This window comes from Paramormyrops kingsleyae, chromosome 5, assembly GCF_048594095.1.
Source record: "Paramormyrops kingsleyae isolate MSU_618 chromosome 5, PKINGS_0.4, whole genome shotgun sequence".
NCBI lineage: Eukaryota > Metazoa > Chordata > Actinopteri > Osteoglossiformes > Mormyridae > Paramormyrops > Paramormyrops kingsleyae.
The window spans coordinates 34008198-34015746 of NC_132801.1; positions in this window are offsets into that span (position 1 = coordinate 34008198).

Here is a 7549-nt window from a genome sequence, read left to right on the forward strand (position 1 = left end):
TGCACTGATTTACGTGTCAAGAAATGCAGTCACGATTAACTCTGAGCGGAGGGAACGATACTCCCCGGAGACTTGCCTTGTGCCCTGTTTATATTCGAGAGCATTTGCATCAGCTGGAAGATGGGTCACATATGATGACCCTCGATTCAGCAGCGAATCGATGCCAGATGTCAAGGGCTCCTCTAAATTAGGCCTGCATTGACCTGATGATGTCGCTTAAACTCACTTAAGGTTAAGAAGATGACTAAGTCAAGCACTGTTCTCTAATGATATTCCAGTGAGTGAATCACTCTGCTTTTGGTCTCCCACATCAATTCATGTTTAAAACTCAAATCAATTGTTTGTAGAGTTTATGGTTCTGAGTTTCATTTGGGCACAGTGAGATGACGCTAGACATGAATGGGAAGCAACATAAAGAAATGCTGGCTGTTGAAAACTGGAAACGCAAAGACCTGCTATCATTTCCCCAGCTGGGACTTCCCTCTGAGTATAGCGTGGAGTATGACGGAAGGAAAGTTGTCATCATTGTCTTGGTTTGGCTGGTGGAGAACCTTTGGTGCTCCGTTGCTGGTGGCTGTGTGTAGGTCTCATATCAGCTGAGCTTTAATTAATAGTTTCTCTTTGGCTGAGGACTAAACACATTTTGGTAACACTTTACTTGAAGCAGTCTACATAAGGGTGACATGTAACCATCATAAGAATGACATGACACATGTCATGCACATTAATGACACATTATTGATGTTTCTGACTGTTGTCAAACATCACTGTTGTCATAATGTGCCACTCGGTTTTTGGAACTGAATTTAAACCAAATGCGGCTGCAAGTGTGTTGAACCAAATGTTAAACAAAAAGTGTTACAGGTGCTGTTCTTTTAATTTAATATTACTTGATCTAGTGTCAAACATCACTAAACGAGCTGAGACTGCATCTAGATGGCTGTGGCTAAAGTGCTGTGAGCGCTGGAACAACCCACTAAGTAGGAAGGAGTCATCTTGAGCAGTGGCTGTGGAGCCGGAGGGGCCGAGGGGGCAGCCCCAGGACACTGGGGTTAGCTGTCAAGCCCTCTGGAGGTGTTGTGGGTTAATTGACGAAACACTGGTGAAGGGGGGTACCCACCTGATGACCTGAAGAAAGCACCAAAGGCCCACACCACAAGCTCTGTCAGGCAAGTGTTGGCCATCATCCTCAGGAAAGTGGCTGGATGTCCATCCAGCCGTTGGGGGCGAGAGCGATGAAACCATCGTATAACAGACGATGTGATTGTCTATACAGCTTTGTTTGGTTACAATTAATTAGTATAAAACTTAATTTCCTTTACTATTTACAGAATACTGGATTGCTCAAGAAGAACAGCCGGATGGTCTGTCACGGTTGCAGGCGGCTCGGGCACGGGAGCGCGGCATGGTGCGCAAAAATGGGCGGACGACCCACTTGCGGCTCAGGGAACAGAAAGGGTTTATTACAAAAGACAGAAAAACTACAAACACAAAGAAACCAAAAGGACCACGAGGGTCAAAAACCAAAAAGGGATTAATTAGCAAAATTAAATAACAAAACCTAACTACACAACTAATACGGGGAATATCAGAAACAAACCATGAAACACAAGCAATACAAATCAACTAACACGCAATCACGAACAACCTAGACATAGACAATGAACCACTGGGGAACTGAACACAGGCAGGAACTAAAATACTAATGGGTAACGAGACTAACACAGGACAGGTGAGGCTGATTAACAAAACCAGGGAAACAGGGCACAGGTGAAACTAATGAACTCAAAAGGAACTGAAAACAGGGAAACTAATAACTAACCAAGGAAACAGAAACTAACACTGGGGAATCTAAACAGGTAAAGACACAAGCAGAGGGCACAAGGAACAAAACCAAGAACCATATACAAAATCACCAAATACAATAACTAGACAAACTCAACTGAAACACTAGGGAGCAAAATACAAAAACAGGAGGCAGGATTCAAACATAGGACGGAAGGGTACTCAAGACAGAAAGGTACACAGACAACCACATGCTCTACACATTGAGCCACAAGGCCAGACAGGTAACAGGAGAAACTCAAAGACAAACATGAAGAACGGGATGACCAGCAATGCCTGCTGGTCAAACGGGGCAGGGACACGGAAGGACCACAGCAGGGGCTGACCCTGACATGGTCATTCATTCCTAGAAATAATTACCATACTATTCATCTGAGGAGCCAAATAATTGTTAAAAAGAAAATATATTGTTTCAGGATGACAATTGTCCCTTGACTGAAAAAATAGTTCTGCATTTAGACAGTATAGGTGAGAGCATCAACAGCTTAGTAAAAAAAACAAGTTCATTAAGATCTCAGCAGCAATGAAACACAGCACAACTCAGGCCAAGGAGTTCAGTTTTACACCCCAGCTCTAAAGTCAGGCTCAGACTTCAGTGGTTAGGACCGCTGTGTATTGGTGTAATTAGGACCACCAGCACCATTACTGTTGGAGTGCATTAGTCTGGGTGTGGATAGGACTACCAACATTATTATTGTTGGAGTGCATTAGTCTGGGTGTAGGTAGGACCAACAACATCATTATAGTTTGGACCTGCCAACACTACTATCACTCCATCATACTAATTTGCAGTTTCCAATGTGAGTCAAAAAGAAATAGCTGTGTTCCTATATGAGAATAAGGTGGGCAAATGGTCAACAAGAAAGAAAGATCTAACAAAAGTCAGAGCCGGAATGCTTCTCGATAAAAAAAAATGACAAGCCTGGAAGTGTGAGGAACTGGAGCAAAGATAATGCAGCCCAGGTGCTCAACAAACAGAGCATACAGCTCATGGGCTTCTAACACACAGTCTGTCCTTCAGCAAACCTGTGATCAAACTGCAAACCAGAGATACAACAGATGCACATATATAACAGGAACACACATGCAAGCAGATCAGCAGGAGGTGTGACAGGGTCTTTACTAGGTATTGCAAGAAACTACTGAAACTCCATCCATCCATTTATTTTCTGAAACCACTTATTATATTCAGTATCACAGGGGGTCTGGAGCCTATCTCAGAGGCTACAGATGCAAGGCGGGAAACAACCCAGGATGGGGTACCAACCCATCACAGGGCACACTCATATACCACTCACTCATGCATACCTATGGGCAATTGGGGAACACCAATTAGCCTCAGGATGTTTTTGGACTATGGGGGGAAACTGGAGTACCAGCAAGAAACCCCATGATGACAGAGGGAGAACATGCAAGCTCCACACACATGGAACCTTGGTGGAGACTTGAACCCAGATCCCAGAGGTGTGAAGTGACCTTGCTAGCCACTGCACCACTGTGTGACCACCAACTAAACTTTATTACATAAATAGATATTATGTCCTCATTTATCAATCTCTCAATCAATTGGATTTCAGGTCCGTACGTTTATATAGGATCTGGCATGAACCCAGTAAATTGTATAAATAGCATAATTTTTGTAAGAGATACACATATAAATGCTGATCATTCACTGAATAATGGCTGAGTATGTAACTTCTATTAATCCCTATAAGTGAGAAACATGATTTAAGGCCAATCTCAGCAAATAAAACAAATCTTACAGTACATACTTCATTAATACTGATGCATAGTAAAACCAAATATAAGCTGGCACAGAGGATTAAATGTAACTTTTGAATCACTGCTAATTTTGCTATCCAGCTGAAATTATGCATTTCCTTTGTTGTGCAGACACTATTAGAGATTTGCTAATTAATTCAGATTTTAATCAGTGTTGCCAACTCTCACGCATCTGGCGTGACACACTTTCTGACTCTCACGCTCACGCAAGAAATCTTACGGCAAATCACTATTATTCCATATTAAATAAAATTAGCTATATCAATAGCATTGTGGTAGTTTGCAAACCCTACAGACTTACATACATGCAAACGTATGTGTGTGTGTGTGCAGACTTGTCTCGAATTGAAAATCTCACACCAGCCAGCTGACCAAAGTTGGCAGCTCTGTATAATATAATGTCGTACAAATACTTTCCTGACATTGATTATGAAACATGAGCAATAAATGTGTCATTAATAAACTTGATAAATGCACTGGCTTGCTTTTATAGAATAAGGAATTGTGTTGAGATTTCACTATCAGTTTAAATCAATAAATAAGTTTGATTACTTGAATGCTTTTGGGAAATGTTTTTGTGGTTGAATGTCAGAATCAGGAACGTATGTAAAATAGGCCTCTTATACTAGCATTTTCTACCCATTTATCAAAAATTCTAACATCCTGATCAGGGTTTGGAGGGGCCTTGAGACTACTGCAGACAACATAGGGCACAAAGCAGGGGTACACCCTGAACCGGGTGCCAGCACGGCACAAACAGTACCACTTTTAATCATCAAATTCATTTTATCGGACAAATATAACATTTATTGACCAGGTTCTCTGCAATGACTGGCCAGAAAAATCGACCAAAAGTTTATTTGTTAACAATTCTTGTTATTATTTTCCCCTTTACTGATTCATTTCTAAACTGCAATGTTAACATCCACAAACCACAACCCTGAAATAGATAAATGCAAAATCTGTAGCAGATGGAATGCAAATGTATATCTGCCGTAACCAAATGCTCTAGAAAACCAAAATGGATGAGTGTGAAAATAAGTGTGTGTGCATGTGTGTATTGCGGTGGGTGGAGCACAAATTTAGCATAATGACTATTTTGAGCAGGTGTTGTGGAACACAATGTCTGATATTATAACAGTTGATAGGATTTAGCTTATTAAATTAATAAACACCATAATTTTAGCAGTATTTTCCTCACTGGATTAAAAGAGGTGAGTTATTAATAAGCCTTAAGCTAAATAAACTCTTTGGCAAAAGCCAAAGGGAAAACAATGAATGTCTCACTTATCAACAAAAAATTCCTGCCAACTGTGGATGTACATTTTGTACATTTTAGGACTATCTATATTGTAGTGCCGGGTAGACCGAGGCATTGCAAGAGTCTTGGTCGCGGGAAAAAACCAGGGTCTTCTATTCAGCCTTGAACAGATGCCCAACGAGCACCAAACCAAATATGATTGGGAAACACAGGGAGGTCAGATGTCGAATGGTACAGCTCACATGGTGGGTAATTTATACAATACTAAAGACACATGAGGATCGGACAGGGTACACAAGACACAGGCAAACATACACGCCTCAGTCAAGAAACACAAGCACCACCAACAACAGTACAACAAGGGCTATTTACAGCACTCTCGGGGCATGCTGGGACATGCAAACCTCACCGACGCTACACTGTCCCCTCCTCAGAGGTCGACTATCCCTGCGACCACCATCCCCAGTCCCCGCCTCAGTTCCAAAGCAAGTCCCTGGTCCGGTGCCAGCCGTCACTGCGTCACCTCCAATGACAGTGGCCATGAGCATTCCGAGTGCTGGCATGACTAGCTGCTGGTGGGCACTGGAGTGATAGACCCCCCCCGGCCGCCAACCATTCTTCTTTCATGGCTTAGGTGGACCCTTCCAGACGGTCACCCTGGCCAGGGAACACCATTCCCAAAGACTGCCACAAGCAGGCCCCCTTCTCTGGGGACAACCAGAGCACGGAGCAGCTACAGACGGTGCCACCTCCTCCTGGCCCCAGCCCTTCTTTCTCCCCGGCTTGGTGGGGCCCTGATGTTGTGTAGCAAGCCGGTCCTGCCACGGAGCCTCCTGCTTGCAGGGTCGGGCAGCCTTGCACAGCCGCTCCTCCAGGAAGTGCGCATACTGCTATTCCAGTGCATGCAGTCCAAAGCCAGTCGATCTCAAGGGGGCGACATGCCAACAACAGTACAAGACTATTTACAGTGCTTGCAGGGCATGCTGGTACATGCAAATCCCACCAGTGCTACACTATATATATATATATATATATATATATATATATATATATATATATAGAATATACCCGGATTTTCTTCAAATAAATCCATGCACAGATCACTGATATCTTATGCATTTTGATCAGATGTTGGTGATGCAGCCAGCTTGGTTTTCTCAGGCTTTCGGCCCTGCTAATATGCAGGGTCATGTCAGAGCGAGTACAGCTTGGATACGGGTCGGGTCCTTCACAATGGAAAATCACCAGTTCCTGGTGTGGCTCAGTTCTTGGTGGCAGTGGAAAAGCACCATAAGACAAATGATGTACATAGATAAATGTGACTGGATGCTAGAAAGAACAAATATGCCATCTTCAGATGCCCCTAGAAGGGCCAGTGTACTCAGAGTAAAGCAGCATAGGTCACTCTACAGGAGCTACATGTATATGAACAGCATAATTACTTTTCTGTTTATTTTTGCAGGTGTTATAATTATGTGGTACCTGAGGCGCAAAAATGTCATTAAATAGGCAACAAGATATAAAAGTGTGGGGTGGACAGAGAAGTAATTCACTGAAGGTGCAGAAATGTACATATTCGGTACGGGATGTTGGAAGGTAACTGTGGTGAAACGAGCGACGCATTTATTGAGCTGCAATGTGATTCCATAAGTGCACTGAAGGAGGGCGAAAGAAAGATGTGGGCGTGGAGAGTTTCAAAGAAAAAATGGAAAATTCTGCAGTCAAAATACACCCCCCTAAAATCCTCTGGTCCCCTCACTCCAAAAATGGCAGAGTGTTGCAACTGAGCAGCTTCTGTAAGCTGCCAGACAAGTTAAAGCAGACAGGGCTGCTGATGCTAAGCAGACTGCGATGTGAGTTTAATTCAATGCAGCTCCTTTTTCATACAGGACTCATCCCAACATACTCAGACTAGTTCATGACAGCAAAACAGTGTAAATAAACTTGTAAGCCTTATAAATCATGCAGTTTAGGCCGGGAGGGAGGGATACAATAGGCCTGGGGAGGCCAATCATACCCGCAAAGGGCCGGTGTGTATGCAGGCTTTTGGGATAACCTGTAGGTCAGCTGTTCAAACCCAGGTGTGAGGACTCTTCAGCCAATCAGTCCTGTAATTAGTGACCTACTTAGGGAGTTGCAGCGAAAACCCACATACACAACGGCCCTTTGCGGATTAGATTGGCCACCCCTGCAATAGGCGGACCCAGGAAAAAATAAAAGACCTGTAGGGGTCTAAACCATCTGGCTGCAAACTCCCCTGAGCCTTATGCCAAGCGGATGAATGTCAAATGCTGTGAGAAGAATGAAGATATCAAGTGAGAGGGACCTCGTGTCAGACCGCTGCTGGTCAGGCAGCAGAGGAGCAGCGGGGTCTTTGCGGAGCAGCACTCAATCAGCCACCTGGATCGGACACTTACAGATCTCACTCAGCACCCAATTTAGGCAGGGAATAGCCCAGGGGAGGGGGGAGGGGGGAGTGAGAAAGAAGAAAAGAGGCTTGGGTCTGTAGCACATGCATGTAAAAACACCCTGGATGGAATACCAGTCCATCACAAGGCTTAGGTACATCCTGGATGAGATACCAGTCCATAGCAAGGCTGGGATACACCCTGGATGGGATACCAGTCCATAGCAAGGCTGGGATACACCCTGGATGGGATA